Source organism: Coregonus clupeaformis, chromosome 14 (genome assembly GCF_020615455.1).
Source record: "Coregonus clupeaformis isolate EN_2021a chromosome 14, ASM2061545v1, whole genome shotgun sequence".
In the NCBI taxonomy this organism is placed as follows: domain Eukaryota; kingdom Metazoa; phylum Chordata; class Actinopteri; order Salmoniformes; family Salmonidae; genus Coregonus; species Coregonus clupeaformis.
In genome coordinates, this window is record NC_059205.1 from 21479610 (window position 1) to 21496418 (window position 16809).

At 42.4% G+C, this 16809-nt stretch overlaps 1 non-coding gene across 1 annotated transcript; it reads right to left on the minus strand.

Moving 5' to 3' along the window:
* Positions 1 to 1197: 1197 nt before the first annotated feature.
* Positions 1198 to 5358, minus strand: LOC121581266. Its single transcript, XR_006661754.1, has 5 exons — positions 5161 to 5358; positions 4054 to 4161; positions 3356 to 3412; positions 2730 to 2810; positions 1198 to 1309 (listed from the first exon to the last, which is right to left on the minus strand). It is a non-coding gene; the product is annotated as an uncharacterized LOC121581266 (transcript).
* Positions 5359 to 16809: the final 11451 nt, after the last annotated feature.

Below are 16809 nucleotides of genomic sequence, written 5' to 3' on the forward strand. Positions count from 1 at the left end.
CTCCATCACTCTCCTTCTTGGTAAAATAGCCCTTACACAGCCTGGAGGTGTGTTTTGGGTCATTGTCCTGTTGAAAAACAAATGATAGTCCCACTAAGCGCCAACCAGATGGGATGGCAAATCGATGCAGAATGCTGTGGTAGCCATGCTGGTTAAGTGTGCCTTGAATTCTAAATAAATCACAGACAGTGTCTCCAGCAAAGCACCCCCACACCATCACACCTCCTCCTCCATGCTTCACGGTGGGAACCACACATGCAGAGATCATCCGTTCACCTACTCTGTGTCTATTTGGGCAGCAATCTGAGGTGCAGTTAACTTTAATGAACTTAGCCTCTGCAGCAGTTAACTCTGGGTCTTCCTTTCCTGTGGATGTCCTCATGAGAGCCAGTTTCATCATAGAGCAAGATGTTTTTTGCGACTGCACTTGAAGAAACTTTCAAAGTTCTTGAAATGTTCCGTACTGACTGGTTACTATGTGATTCCATATGTGTTATTTCATAGTTTTGATGTCTTCACTATTATTCTACAATGTAGAAAATAGTAAAAATAAAGAAAAACCCTTGAATGAGTAGGTGTGTCCAAACTTTGGACTGGTACTGTAGAGCAGTGGTTTCCAAACTGTGGGTCAGAACCCACTAGCAGGTTGTGGCAGGGGTCTAGATGGGTCACGGGATGACATATCTTGTCCATTTTACAAATAATTTGATTATTATACTGTCAATTCCATACAAATTGGCCAGAAGCTCATAGTCAAATCTTCATAAGGTTAATTGGGGGGTAATTAATCAATGTTTTACTTAGATATATTTTTTAATGTATGTTTTTTAATGGTGCAATCCTTATGGTGAGTCACAAAGAAAAAAGTTTGGTAACCCCTGCTGCAGAGTACAGCACAGTAAGTTCATGTTTCAAGCAATTACTATTAAAAACCACAAGAGTGAGCTTTGACCTTAAGAGCTGGCCAGTAAGAAGGGCTATGTACAATCAGTGTAACAAATCAGATTAGAATCCATCACCTAGGCACACACACATGCGGACGCACACACAGCTGTTCTACCAATATAAGGGAAAGCCATTCACAACCTGCCTGGCAAGGAGACTGCAGCAGCCAACATGCACTGGCACTCTAACACCCTAACAGATACATCAGAGCTGCAGATGGGGGAGTGAGATAGTGGTCACTACAATGGTTGTTGAAGTCATAAATGATGTGGTTGTTTACTGTTATAGACCAGTAGAGTGACCTTGTGAAGAGCCAGGGAGCTGTGTGAGGTCACACTCAACAAAGAGAAGAGGTGACGGGAGCCTAGAGTGGGAGTGACAAATAGATAAAGATTAAAGGGGAAGTCCGTATTTTACAACTTTATGTTAGATGCTTCATCACCCTGAAAGTAGCCTTTAAGGGCAGCTGAACTCAAAAACCAACTTCTCTGGTTGGAAATGGCCTATGTTGCATCAATATTAGTCCGAAACATTGATTCTAGTGTAAAAATTTACTACAAAGTGTAAGTAGCATTTTGGTCATAAAGTCAGTATCTTCCAAAATGGAGATTTGCGAGATTTAGAGAACACTTTGACGTTCCCAGATCCTTGGATATTTGAGGGTTGGGTTTTGATTTCAATCATGCGCAGTCATACCCACTTGCCCACTAACACGCCCACTTGCCGACTAACATGGGATGTTTTTGTTTTGTTTTTTATCTTAATCTTTAACTCTGCATTGTTGTAAAATGACCTGTAAGCATTTCACTGTTAGTCTACACCTGCAGTTTACAAAGCATGTGACAAATACAATTGTATTTGATTCAAGATGATCCGTAATCATGGTAGCATCCACATTATTGTAGACATTTTTGGAAACATACAGTATATTCTTATTTTCAATAAAAGTGACTCCAAAATGACACAATACAATATTTACCATTAATTTCTATTGGGGCAAAATAATCTGAAACACAACCAAATAGAACTGCAAATGCGTCCAACAAGTTTGTAGAGTCACAAGCTTGATGTAGCCATTGCGTGCTAGGAATATGGAACCAAATACAAAACGTTTGATAACTTTATTTATAAGAATCTTTAGGGGTGTCAATAATTTTGCTCCCTACCTTTTAGAGATTTTTTTGTATTACTTGTGAATGTATTTCTCTGAGCAATTGTATTAGTATAAAATAATTTCCCTTTTTTTTGCATACAGTATAGCTCAGTGTTTTATTATTTATTTTATGAAATCATTATTGTTCATCTTTATCAAGGGTGTCAATAATTTCGAACCCCACTGTAGCAAACATAACACACCCACATCAAACCACACCCCCAAGACGCAAATCTAATTTTTCTTCATGAGCAGCAGAAAAGCCCAGGCAAAATCGGTGAGTTCAGCCGCCCTTTAAAAAAAACATTGCATGGTTGCCCCTATCACTTCCATTGATTGTTAGCTAGAGGTGGCTAAAGTTAGCTGAAGTTTGTAGAAACCAAAACATTGATTTCAGTTTCTCTTGGCCCATAGACTACTTTCAGGGTGAGGAATGTTGTATCTTCTTGTAAAATAAACATTAAAGAAACGCTGCTCTTGTATTTATTTAAGTTAACTGGAGCCGTAAAAATCTTTGTGAGGTGGAATCTCCCAGACTCCAACTGAGGTAGCACAGGCTGCGCATTCACAGTTGAAATTACATCATGATGAGACGACTGCTTTAAAAATGAATTGCATTTTGGTGACTTACCCAATTGTGTTGAATTAATTAATGTATTGACCAAGGGAGTGAGATCTATGGAGGTTGGATCAATATACTCCACCGGGATTTCTGGGAAGGAAGGAAGAACAACATTGTTAATGTGAGTAGATACAGTTTACTTAACTCCAATATGCCCAAATTGTATCACAGATTAAACTTAATTGCATGTTCATTGCTTTTCTGAAGCAAAACAAGACTAAATATGTCTTTAAAGTAAACATTTTTTAAAATATGTAATAGTAGTGAAAAATCTAACATTATGTGAACCGTAAAAAACTGTCAATAATTGTAACTTTACTGTTTTCAAATAGTTCCAGTGATCAACTATTTTGGTGATGCTTTATTTGAATTGTACGTCATAATGGTGTCATAATATTGTCATAATGTCACTGAATGTCAAATGTGGGTGTGTAACAAATGTAATGTCTGTTTCCGATGCATAGCAAATAAGCCATGTCACTTGACATTCAGTGACACAAGATGTAATGACATCTTATGACATATGTTTTGTCATGTTTATGACAATATTATGATAAACAGTTCAAATAATTTGTATTTTATTTAGTATACACATCAGAACATAATGGAAGTTTGTTTTTGAAAGTGCACGGTACCTGTCGATGCTAGAAGATCCCTCTTATATATTTCCTCCTGGTTGCTATGTCTTTGAGCTGCATGCAAAGTAAAATCTGATCATTGCATCACTGAGCTGTCTGTTTAAACTACTAGCACACACCTCGGACACCCATGCATACCCCACAAGACATGCCACTAGAGGTCTCTTCATAGTTCCCAAGTCCAGAACAGACTATGGGAGGCGCACAGTACTACGTTGAGCCATGGCTACATATCAACATTATAGTTTTAACCATGTTTTGAGGCTATACATTTACTTTGTTTCCAAACAGAGTAAAACAAGCTTATATTTTGGGTTCTGATGGGGTACGACAGTTGAGACAAGCTCATGAGGCATTTCTAAGTTATATTCTTTAAGAATCAATTTGTACATATCAAAAATTGATGTAGTTACTGCAGATTGCCCCTTTAATTTTCTCGCAATAAAAGTATCATATCAAAGTGAAATATAATAATCTTGAAATAATATATTATAATTATCTTAATATGCCATTCATAATTTACATGATTGACAATGACAACAGCAATGTTACTATATCAAACATTAAACAATTACCTTACTGCTAAGAATACTGTAAACATGTTCAGTGGCAAGAATAACAAAACAACGAGGCCATCTAGATGTAATTCAAGGTATAGGATTAGAGTTCAGTTAGAGGATAAGTATATCACCTACCTATATGAAAGAAGACTAGGAGGAGTAGAATAGCTACACATGTCCTGAGACACAGCCTTGAGTGATTCCTCGATGCCCAAAAGCCTGCCATCGTATGTGAACACCCCACTACAAAAACACAACACAAGACACGCTAGAGCAGTTTACAGGGCATCTCAACCTAAAGTTCATTGGCATATTGTTATGCAAAACCAACATTTTTCAATGTATCACAACATTATGTCATGGGCAGATTTTCTCCCCGCTCCTCCCCATTGAAGTCAGTGATATTCAACTCTCATAAGGAATAGATAAAGCTCCATTTTGGGAAACAAAACAGATTATATAGTGAGACAAAAAAGTTGTCAATGGTTATTTTTTACAACTACTTCAGATACTAAATAAACTGATCTCGTCCCCAGGCTCAATTCAACAGAGAGAGAGACGGCTGGTAGACATTATACATGAACGCCAAAACAATTTTTGTTCACTACAATAGTGTCAGTGACATTGGCTTCAGTGATGTATTGTGTTAGAGATTTGACAAGCACAAGTCAAATGATATGCCAAGGATTCTTAGGTAAAGAAGAGCAGAGGTGAGTTTCCCAAATACTTTGTAGTTATGTCGTATGTTATTTCTCTGTTCACAATCCTGACACACTGTCACGCCCTGGCTCTGGGGACTCTTTAATGTTGAGCCAGGGTGTTAGTTTCTAGGTTTAGTTTTCTAGGTTTCTGTTCTAGATCGTTGTATTTCTATGTTGGCCAGGGTGGTTCCCAATCAGAGGCAGCTGATTCTCGTTGTCTCTGATTGGGAACCATACTTAGGCAGCCTGTTGGCACTTTTGTATTGTGGGATCTTGATCCGTAAGGTTTGTGTTTAACCCTAGGACTTCACGTATCGTTTATTGTTTTGTTTGTGTGTGTACTCATTAAAAGAATGTACGCTTATCACGCTGCGCCTTGGTCCGCTTCTTATGACGACCGTGACACACACGGAAAACCTTGATTTTCATGATCTACGGATAAACACATTTATTTTTCAGCTGGAGTTGATTTTTTCTAGTATCAGCATTTTTTAACACGTCCCATCATTCCTAGTCTCTCTTAACAACAAAAAGATCTTACCTCTGAATCCTGAGCCTGAATTCAGCCACACAAGTCACCCAACAACATCCAACTCTAGCTTGTCAATTCAAACAAACACCCGTGGCTGGTGGAACAAGCCTTTTTTTGGCCCCCGCAGGATGGCAAAGCCTGGCAGCAGACTAGGCTGGCACCTCACTGAGCTCTGCGTCGGCAGGCACAGGCTGGGCACTTGGGTGGGCATGGGATGCTGGGGATAGGCAGAGATAGTGAGAGAGCGGTAAGCCCAAGCCTATTGACTTCCTTACAGTGGGCGTGTAAATAGCTGTAATAAGCTGCTGGCGTGTCATATGACCCGGGGTGGCGTAGGGAAGAGGAGTTTGAATAGGAGCCTTTAATGACGGTGGAACGGTGGGCACTCCGGTTGCGGTGGCACTCACTGGGCACACAGCCGTAATTGGCAGATGGTCGAAATACACCTTGGGGGCTCTGGGACACGGGTGAGGGCCTGGGAAAGACTTCTCATGGGAAAAGCCCAGGTAGCTTACTGCCTTGTAAAAGCTTTTGTCATGCAGTACACAAACTATTTACTGGAAAAAAGCAGTGAAAATTGATAATGCCTCAGTTAAACCTGATGTTGAACCTTTGCTTAACAAGTCACATACACTGAAGAAAAACATAAACACAACATGTAAAGTGTTGGTCCCATGTTTCATGAGCTGAAATAAAAATCTCAGTCATTTCTATACTCACAAAAACCTTTTCCATACGCAAAAATTTGTTTACATCCCTGGTAGTGAACATTTATCATTTGCCAATATAATCCATCCACCTGACAGGTGTGGCATATCAAGAAGCTGACTAAACAGCATGATCATTACAGAGGTGAAACTTCCCAGATAGCAGAAAATGTCCCCCCCGCTTGCTATTTTCTGCTGGCGCTACACCCAAGGCTATAAATTCGTACCACCAGCGGGCGAGTGGAGTTTGCCGTTCAAGACATGATTTAGATCTCTGGCACGAAGCCCCCATTCAGAGGACCACTATAAGCCCTCGGCAGATCGATTTTACATCTCTGGCATTTAGCCTCCGCTCAGAGGACAGCTGTAAGCCCTAGGCTAGCCATTTAGCCATTATTTAGAATTTCTCTCATCTCAAAATCGGCCTGCCACCTTCCAGCTAACCACAGCCAGCCAGACGCTGTAAACTTTTCATTGTTTTTAGAAATACTTTACATTTGTTGTGATTTTAATTTGACACAATACAACCACACATGTGAACATAATCCATTTACAATCATTGCTGATAATTTCCAGTTTAAGTGGATACATGATATAGAGCTTATGCCCCAAAATAGCCTACATTTTTACCATTGATTTATGATTTAGTAGAAGCAACTATATATTTGAGGTTCCTTTAAACGGTTCCTTTCTAGCAATAATTACACTCCCTAAACCGCCTCACCCAGTTGAAGAAAAGTGTTGATCACAACGGCCAGTAGGTGGCGGCACCTCCTAAACCCCACAGAAGAAGCGGAAAAGCCTCAACATGTTCTTCGTAGATACCATCCTAAATGGTCGTCACTAGTTACCACAGCCACAAAGTCATAAACCCTCGCCCATTTCTAAAATGGTTCTTCTTAAAATGTGGGTTTACACCTAACCGTAAGCTTAACGACACTGCTAACCCTAACCTTGAATTAAATCCCAAAAGCTAATTGTTGTTTTCATGAATTGTTACGATATAGCCAATTATGACTTTGTGGCTATGGTAACTAATGTCAGTGGAAACCATCGTCCATCGAGTTTTCAAACCTCTTTGATACTGGCTAGCTAGTAGCCAGTAGCTAGCTTTTGGGAAAGAAAATTCTACATGCTTTTGGAACTAAAGAACAGTTTAATTGTTTTATTTATCACCACCGAACGTTTGGAAATACCAAACAATGATACACTAGGGGCACGCATTCAGTCAACGAGATGGCACAACAATTTGTTAGATTTTGAATCTTGCATGCAGCCAGGCGTTGGATCCTTTGCGGGAGACAACAGACCTTGTTAGCTAGATAGTTTAGCTAACTAGTCTTTTGTTTTTAAACCAATGCGTTTGAATAGTTTTTCATTTTTAGTTCTCATCTGTTCATGCACCAGATTGGAATGCAACGTTTGTTTGCTCAAGTAAATAATGTTACTGCTTTCCTTCATTTGTGAGTAGTTTTACTTGTGTAACGTCAACATGGACAATAACGCAAGCTAGCCAGTCTAGCTAACGTTACTTAGCTAGCTTAATAACGTTAGCTAGCTAGCTAGCTAGAAACATGAACTTGACCATTGCTAGCTAATCTATGGAAAATGTGGTTAAATTGGCTAGCTAGTTTTCTATCTGCTTGTGTCCTTGCTAGCCGAGTTACATAGCTAGATTGCTAACATTACGCTAGATGGTTTGCTACCTGGCTAACAACATTGACTATTGTTATAGCTAACGTACAGTATGTAGTTAGTTAGCTAGTAACATTCAGAGGAGAAAAAAATATTTTATTTAGTCATCTAGCTAGCTAATCTGTTGTCTTTCCATTAGGGCAATGGCCAGCCCAAGCATCGGATTCTACCTTGCATTCTGTCAATGTCTTGCCATCACCACAGCACCATGTGGATGGTAGCTTAGTGGTTAAGAGCGTTGTGCCAGTAACCGAAAGGTTGCTGGTTCTAATCCCGGAGCCGACTAGGTGAAAAATCTGTCGATGTGCCCTTGAGCAAGGCACTTAACCCTAATTGCTCTGGATAAGAGTGTCTGCTAAATGACTAAAATGTAAATGTATATCCATGGAGGTATGTAATGTTACATTCACTTAGCCCAGATGTGACTTTTCCTATCTGATCGTTCTTGCACAGTATTTACTTTATTTAAATGTATCGTTATTGTTTCAAACAGGGCCACGAGTGAGATGCTACAACGGGCCAACGGTGCCAAATTTGGGCCGCAGACATGAAGGTAAGAACATAACAGTTACCAACTTAAATGTAAATACTTATTTGAAATATCTGCCATCCGTCTTTAGACTGTGACAATAAATGTATATAAAATATAGGGGGTGGGGGATGGAAATATGTTAACATAGTCATTTCTACTGTGATACCTCTCTTGCATTTTGTAGCTTAGGTTTCTGGCTGTAATGTGTACCAAGGACCTGAAGTCAACAGTGTGGTGGATGCAGGGGATGAGGACTGTTTCAGGAACTTGTTTCTAATTACCATTCTTCACAGTACGTTTTGATATTAAATGTGTTATATTTGTTTTGTGTACTTTTAAGTAAATTCTTGAACTTGTTTAAGACCATCTAGGATTCAAATGTAACTCCATGTTTTTTCTTTGTGTATAGGAGCCATTTGGAAGAATCCTGCAACCCGGGATGCCAAGGATGAAGGGGTCCAGATTCAGATCACCCGTTACCTGAAAGGGGATTCTGATTGTGAATGCAGGAGTTGGCAGCGCACAGGGGAGAGGGATCCGCTGCAGTGAGGGTCAACATTTGTATTTGTATTTATTATTGATATAACGTCTTTTTATACAGTATTTGTTAATGTCTTTAAACTCATGAGCTGTATGTGGGAGAGAGGGTAAGGACACGCCAGGTGTTGTTTATGTCACAGAAGGTCTGCGTGCCAAGATAGCTTGGGGGCCACTTGTGCTAATCTTAGAAGGAGTACATGATGGAATAGCCTGGCTAGGGTGCCACACAATACCATGTAGGGGGATCCTATTGTAGGAGATGAGTGACACTCAATAATGGTTGGCAACTGTTGGATGGAATTAGCTCGGAAAGCATTATATAACTGAGAGGTTTTCTATGTAAGCCATTCGGATGACAATAGGCTACGCCCGTACCGCTTGTCATACGAATCTAGAACTGGCAGCAGCTAATCTTCTTGGGGTCCAGCAAAAAAAAAAGCAAACATGTTTGGTGTTCACCAAAAGCCATGTGGGAGACTCCTCAAGCATATGGAAGAAGGTACTCTGGTCAGATGAGACTAAAATTGAGCTTTTTGGCCATCAAGGATAACGCTATGTCTGGCACAAACCCAAAACCTATCATCACCCCGAGAACACCAGCCAATGTTTTTCATCGGCAGGGACTGGGAAACTGGTCAGAATTGAAGAATGATGGATGGCACTGACTACAGGGAAATTATTGAGGGAAACCTGTTTTAGTCTTCCAGAGATTTGAGACTGGGATGGAGGTTCACCTTCCAGCAGGACAATGGCCCTAAGCATACTGCTAAAGCAACACTTGAGTGGTTTAAGGGGAACATTTAAATGTCTTGGAATGGCCTTGTCAAAGCCCAGCCCTCAATCCAATTGAGAATCTGTGGTTTGACTTAAGATTGCTGTACACCAGCTAACCCATCCAACTTGAAGGAGTTAGAGCAGTTTTGCCTTGAAGAATGGGCAAAAGTCCCAGTGGCTAGACGTGCCAAGCTTATAGAGACATACCCCAAGAGACTTGCAGCTGTAATTGCTGCAAAAGGTGGATCTACAAAGTATTGACTTTGCGGGGTGAATAGTTATGCACGCTCAAGTTTTCAGTTTTTTTGTCTTATTTCTTGTTTGTTTCACAAGAAAAAATATTTTGCATCTTGGTCATGGGCGGGTGGGCTACGTGAGGAAAACAGCACGTGAACGGCAGGAGCACAGCTCCCTCTGACAAAGCGGTATATCGCGGGCGCCCCATGAATGAGGCGATGGGAAAAAAAGCTGTCGCACAGCGCACGACCACTCTGGAAGGACGCCGGCCTCCCGATTGCTCATTGCTAACTGGGTTGTGCTGGGGACAGTAAAAGGCCACTAAAATGTGCAGTTTTGTCACACAACACAATGCCACAGATTTCTCAAGTTTTGAGGGAGTGTGCAATTGGCATGTATAATAAGTTGCATGGACTCTGTGTGCAATAATAGTGTTTAACATGATTTTTGAATGACTACCTCATCTCTGTACCACACACAATTATTAGTAAGGTCCCTCAGTCGAGCAGTGAATTTCAAACACAGATTCAACCACAAAGACCAGGGAAGTTTTCCAATGCCTCACAAAGAAGGGCACCTATTAGGAGATAAAAAATAAAAAAGAACAGACATTGAATATCCCCCCCCAAAAAAACATTCATTGAATATCCCTTTGAGCATGGTGAAGTTATTCATTACACTTTGCATGGTGTATCAAAACACCCAGTCACTACAACGATACAGGCGGCCTTCCTAACTCAGCTGCCGGAGAGGAAGGAAATGGTGACTTTAAAACAGTTACAGAGTTTAATGGCTGTGATAGGAGAAAACTGAAGATGGATCAACAACATTGTAGTTACTCCACAATACTACCCTAAATGAAAGTGAAAAGAAGGAAGCCTTTACAGAATAAAAATATTCCCGAACATGTGCAATAAGGCACTAAAGTAAAACTGCAAAAAAAATATTTGGTCAGGCTGACCGAGACTCCCAGACGTTCCATGAACGCCCTCCAGACCCTTGAGGTGAACTGGGAACCCCGATCAGACACTATATCCTCAGGTACCCATAGTGCCGGAAGACGTGTGTAAATAGGGCCTCAGCAGTCTGTAGGGCCGTAGGGAGACCGGGCAGAGGAATGAGGAAGCAGGACTTAGAAAACCGATCCACAACGACCAGGATCGTGGTGTTCCCTTGTGAGGGGGGAAGATCCGTCACGAAATCCACCGATAGGTGGGACCACGGTCATTGTGGAACGGGTAGGGGTTGCATTTTCCCTCTGGGCATGTGTCTAGGAGCCTTACACTGGGCGCACACCGAGCAGGAGGAAACATAAACCCTCACGTCCTTAGCTAAGGTGGGCCACCAGTAATTCCCACTAAGACAATGCACTGTCCGACCGATACCAGGATGACCAGAGGAGGGTGACGTGTGAGCCCAATAGATCAAACAATCGCGGACCTCCAGCGGGATGTACACACGACCCTCTGGACACTGGGGAGGAGTAGGTTCGTTACGCAACACCTGCTCGATGTCCGCGTCAACCTCCCACACCACCGGTGCCACCAGACACGACGCCGGAAGTATGGGAGTGGGCTCCATGGAACCCTCCTCCGTGTCATACAGTCAGGACAGAGCATCTGCCTTAGCGTTCTGGGAACCTGGCCTGTAAGAAAGGGTGAAAACAAAACGGGTGAGAAACATGGACCACCTTGCCTGGCGAGGGTTTAATCTCCTCGCTGCCCGGATGTACTCCAGACTGCGGTGGTCAGTCAAAATGAGAAAAGGGTGTTTAGCCCCCTCAAGCCAATGTCTCCACGCTTTCAGGGCTTGGACCACAGCCAACAGCTCCCGGTCCCCCACATCAGAGTTGCGCTCCGCCGGGCTGAGCTTCTTCGAAAAGAACGCACAGGGGCGGTGTTTGGGTGGTGTGCCCGAGCGCTGGGAAAGTACAGCACCTATCCCAGCCTCCGACGCGTCCACCTCAACCGTGAAAGCCAAGGAGGGATCCGGATGAGCCAGCACTGGAGCCGAGGTAAACAGGTTCTTCAGATGACTGAACGCCCTGTCCGCCTCAGCTGACCACCGCAGACGCACCGGTCCCCCCTTCAGCAACGAGGTAATGGGAGCCGCTACCTGACCAAAGCCCTGGATAAACCTCCGGTAGTAGTTGGCAAACCCCAAAAACCTCTTTCACCGTGGTTGGAGTCGACCAATTACGCACAGCTGAAATGCGGTCACTCTCCATCCTCACACCAGACGCGGACATGTGGTACCCTAGGAAGGAGATGGACTCCTGAAAGAACAGGCATTTCTCAGCCTTGGCATACAGGTCATGCTTCAACAGTCGTCCAAGCACTTTACGCACCAGGGAGACATGCTTGGCCCATGTAGCGGAGTATATGAGAATGTCATCAATATACACCACTACACCTTGTCCGTGCAGATCCCTGAAAATCTAATCGACAAAGGATTGGAAGACTGATGGAGCATTCATCAACCCGTATGGCATGACAAGGTACTCATAGTGTCCTGAGGTGGTACTGAATGCCGTCTTCCACTCATCTCCCGGATACGCACCAGGTTGTCCGCGGTCCTGGGATCCAATTTCGTGAAGAAGCGCGCCCCGTGCAATGACTCTGTCATACAAGCTATCAGAGGTAGTGGATAGCTGTACTTGACGGTGATCTGATTAAGACCACTGTAATCAATGCACGGGCGTAACCCACCTTCCTTCGTATTCACGAAAAATAAAGGGAATGTGCATGACCGGCATACTCGGAGGGATTTTGTCCCAGTCCTCTTTGCAGATCTTCTCCAAGTCATTAAGGTTTCGAGGCTGACGCTTGGCAACTCGAACCTTCAGCTCCCTCCACAGATTTTCTATGGGATTAAGGTCTGGAGACTGGCTAGGCCACTCCAGGACCTTAATGTGCTTATTCTTGAGCCACTCCTTTGTTGCCTTGGTCGTGTGTTTTGGGTCATTGTCATGATGGAATACCAATCCACGACCCATTTTCAATGCCCTGGCTGAGGGAAGGAGGTTCTCACCCAAGATTTGACGGTACATGGCCCCGTCCATCGTCCCTTTGATGCGGTGAAGTTGTCCTGTCCACTTAGCAGAAAAACACCCCCAAAGCATAATGTTTCCACCTCCATGTTTGACGGTGGGGATGGTGTTCTTGGGGACATAGGCAGCATTCCTCCTCCTCCAAACATGGCGAGTTGAGTTGATGCCAAAGAGCTCGATTCTGGTTTCATCTGACCACAATACTTTCACCCAGTTCTCCTCTGAATCATTCAGATGTTCATTGGCAAACTTCAGACGGGCCTGTATATGTGCTTTCTTGAGCAGGGGGACCTTGCGGGCACTGCAGGATTTCAGTCCTTCACGGTGTAGTGTGTTACCAATTGTTTTCTTGGTGACTATGGTCCCAGCTGCCTTGAGATCATTGACAAGATCCTCCCGTGTAGTTCTGGGCTGATTCCTCACCGTTCTCATGATCATTGCAACTCCATGAGGTGAGATATTGCATGGAGCCCCAGGCTGAGGGAGATTGACAGTTATTTTGTGTTTCTTCCATTTGCGAATAATCGCACCAACTGTTGTCACCTTCTCACCAAGCTGCTTGGCGATGGTCTTGTAGCCCATTCCAGCCTTGTGTAGGTCTACAATCTTGTCCCTGACATCCTTGGAGAGCTCTTTGGTCTTGGCCATGGTGGAGAGTTTGGAATCTGATTGATTGATTGCTTCTGTGGACAGGTGTCTTTTATACAGGTAACAAGCTGAGATTAGGAGCACTCCCTTTAAGCGTGTGCTCCTAATCTCAGCTCTCACCTAATTTCCCCTCACCGTAACAAACACAATGGGAGCCACTGGGTTAAATAGGGAAGGAGTAATTACACGATGGGAAACAGGTGTGTGACAATCAGGCAACAACAGGTAGAACATAGAAACATAGAACATAGATCGGCAGTAGCTAGTATTCCGGTGACAACGAACGCAGAAGCCTGCCCGAGCAAGGAGGAGGGGCAGCCTCGGCAGAATCCGTGACAACGGAATAGAGCAAAGCACAGGCAAAATCATAGACGGAAACCTGGTTCAATCTGCTTTCCAACAGACAATCGGAGACAAATTCACCTTTCAGCAGGACAATAACCTAAAACACAAGGCCAAATATACACTGAAGTTGCTTACCAAGATGACATTGAATGTTCCTGAGTGGCCTAGTTAGAGTTTTGACTTAAATCGGCTTGAAAATGGCTGTCTAGCAATGATCAACAACCAACTTGACAGAGCTTGAAGAGTTAAAAAAATTATAATATGCAAATATTGTACAATCCAGGTGTGCAAAGCTCTTAGAGACTTACCCAGAAACACTCACAGCTGTAATCACTTCCAAATGTGATTATAACATGTATTGATTCAAGGTTGTGAGAAATTTCTGTATTACATTTTCAATAAATTTGCAAAAATGTCTAAATACATGTTTTCACTTTGACATTATGGGTTATTGTGTGTAGATGGGTGAGAATTTTTTTAAATATTTAATCCATTTTGAATTCGGTCTGTAACAGAACAAAATGTTGAATAAGTCAAGGGGTATGAGTACTTTTTGAAGGCACTGCATATGCATGCTTGAATTGGAAATGTGTTTTTAGCATATCCCATCTCCCCCTGATGTCACACCCAGGATCAGCCATTGTTAACGGTAACCCTCGAGCAAGTAGGGTTAAGTCAAGTGCCTTGCTCAAGGGGACATTGACAGATTTTTCAACTTGTCAAGGGGTATGAATACTTTCTGAAGGCACTGTAGTTGCTTATTAGGCTATATATCGATTTGTGCCAGATGCCGCCCCTCATCTCTGAGTCTCCGCTGTGCGTTTAATATCAAGTGCGCCTCTAAGCTATTTAGTGTGGTCTCAATCAAATGATCCATAGCGTATAGACTATAGGCTACGAAGTGCATGCTGACAAGAAGCACAGAGCAATGTTAGCTGCCGGCCTGCTCTGCTCTTACTGATTAAAAACTTGTTTGTGTGCTGCCTAACCAGTGGCTGTGCTGTGTAGCCCTACGGTGGCAATTCAGGAGGAGAGTCAAAGGCTTCTTCTGAATTTTTGTATTTATTAGGCCATCTTGCACGCGGACTAACCTATAGCCTATGTTCTGTTTGAGAAGGAGAGCGCGAAGATAAAAAGAAGGACCCGAGGTCAACTTTGATAGCTTGCTAATACTATTATTGATTTTATTAAAAACAATATGTTTCTTGCCCATGATGTAGGCCTATTTGTCAGAGTTATTGAACTCACAATAAGCCAGATTCGAGCAACTTACATTGTGGTGCTGAAACTTGAAGCAGCAGCCGTGGCAAAATCAATCAGAAATGGACAGCTGATGGTGCTGGAAGTAGGCAAATTCGATTAGGCATAAATCATTTCAACGTTTTCATTTTAATTACACATTTTAATTCAGTGAAGGGCTGTTAAGTTAAAACCTATCTATGACAGCGCTTTGGTCCGCAATGCTTTATGCTAGTAACAAGCTGTAAAAACCTGGGAAAGACGTGACTCCGATGCAGGCTGAGCTACAAACTTCTATAGCCGAGGAGACAAAAAATGTACCTTGCTTTGGAAGTAATCTAATTCTGTCACTATCAATTGATTAAGCTATTCACTTTCTGTACAATAAAATATGTTTAAGCCCAGACAGCTTTTAGGGAAACACTTGTGACCTTCTCTCGTTGGGTTAAGCCACGGAAGAAGTGTAGCCATCAGTTAAAGCTTACATTTTTCTGTGTCGGTAGGCCTACTCTGTCTGGGTTGAAAAGGTAGTACCATATTCAGATTCCTAATGACGTCTCAGATTGTATTATTTGCAAACAAGGACAGTTTTGCAAACAAGACACGCTGATTTGGCAGTGCAGAAATGTGATAAGATGAACACAAGCCTGTCTCTCTGTCCATTCTTCATTTGTGTTGTATTAAAAAAGATAGAATTGAATTGCATGAAATGCTTATTAAAGGCAATTTTTTCCTCAGATCTGCAAATACGATGATAGATTCATGCAATGCTTTTACTATAAAGGAGATCTTTCCACGGTGGTCTGCGAACCCACAACCTTCTGGCCTGCAGCTCTGGGCACTATCAAAATTCCTGCGTTGCCATGTAATGCTTACAGGATGAAGAACAGTTTCTAAAACTGCATATCTAAGGCTCTGGTCTGTCCAAGAAGTGAGGGTAAACGGTAGGCATGTTCTCTGCTATCCACTTTATATTTTATTTATTATTGTGGGTATAGGGGAGGGTCACTTCTTTATTTTAAGCGTTCAGGGAGGGTTTAGGTAAAATATAGTTTGCTGAAGGGAGGGCCATCCATTTTCATTTTAGCGAGGTCTGATTTTCTCCATGCGACCCTTAATATAAATAATGTTCACTCCCTAAGGCAGCAAAATGTGAAGACTGTGCAAGGGGTGTGTAGACTTTCACTAAGCACTGTAGGTACAGTGCTTTCTTGACCACTCTTAAGCAATGTAATTCAAGGCAAACTATCAAAACCATTGCTGAATCTCAGTGTAAATATGTAAAGATTCTATGTGTAACGAGGGTGGATCGGAGACAATGGTACAATCAGTAACCTTACCTAAGACCTGAATTTTTACGTGAGGCAGTGCATGGGCTAAGGCACTCTTCTGGCACACAGGATTGAATTACATCAATTACATTGGTGCTGTGAAATGGGTGTCTGGGAGGAGGATTATGTCAAAAGGGGTTGACGTGTAATTCGGAAAGTACTCAGATCCATTTACCTTTTCCACATTTTGTTACGTTCCAGCCTTATTCTAAAATTGATTAAATAATCCCCCCCTCAATCGACACAGAAAGACAAAGCGATAACAGGTTTTTAGAAACCATTATCAGCAACCATCAGTCCTGTTTTCCAATGGCACGTTGTGTTTGCTAATCCAAGTTTATTATTTTAAAAGGCTAATTGATCATTAGAAAACCCTTTTGCAATTATGTTAGCGCAGCTGAAAACTGTTGTGCTGATTAAAGAAGCAATAAAACTGGCCTTCTTGAGACTAGTTGAGTATCTGGAGCGTCAGCAATTGTGCAAACTGGCACTAACCAGAATAGAAATAAGAGTGGGAGGCCCCGGTGCACAACTGAGCAAGAGGACAAATACATTAGAGTG